Below are 374 nucleotides of genomic sequence, written 5' to 3'. Positions count from 1 at the left end.
CTGGGCCATCCTGCCTCTGCTGACCGCGCCGCTGGGGCCAGCTGCGGACAGGGAGATTCCCCCGTCAGCCGGGACCTCTCGGCAGCGCAGCCTGCTGTGTGGGGTTGGGCGTGTGCCTGCAGAGACTGGGGGAGTGGGCCTGGCCTGCTGCCGGCCATGGCATTGAGGGAGGATGTCCCAGGGGTCCGGGAGAAGCCAGGACAGTGAGGCACGGTCAGCCCTGGGCATCCATTCCCGTAGCTGCCTCCCGTCTACCCAGCTGTCCTTCCCGTGAGGGCCGGGGCCACCAGCCGTCTTTCCTGGCCCTGGTCAGTGATACTTTCCCCACGTGGTTTCCTCTGGGTTCTTCCTCTCAAGTCTTGTGTCCCCCCTCC

This window comes from Pteropus vampyrus, unplaced genomic scaffold (genome assembly GCF_000151845.1).
Source record: "Pteropus vampyrus isolate Shadow unplaced genomic scaffold, Pvam_2.0 Scaffold4503, whole genome shotgun sequence".
In the NCBI taxonomy this organism is placed as follows: Eukaryota; Metazoa; Chordata; class Mammalia; order Chiroptera; family Pteropodidae; genus Pteropus; species Pteropus vampyrus.
The sequence above is the reverse complement of the archived record's forward strand: the minus strand, read 5'-3'. Positions refer to the sequence as shown.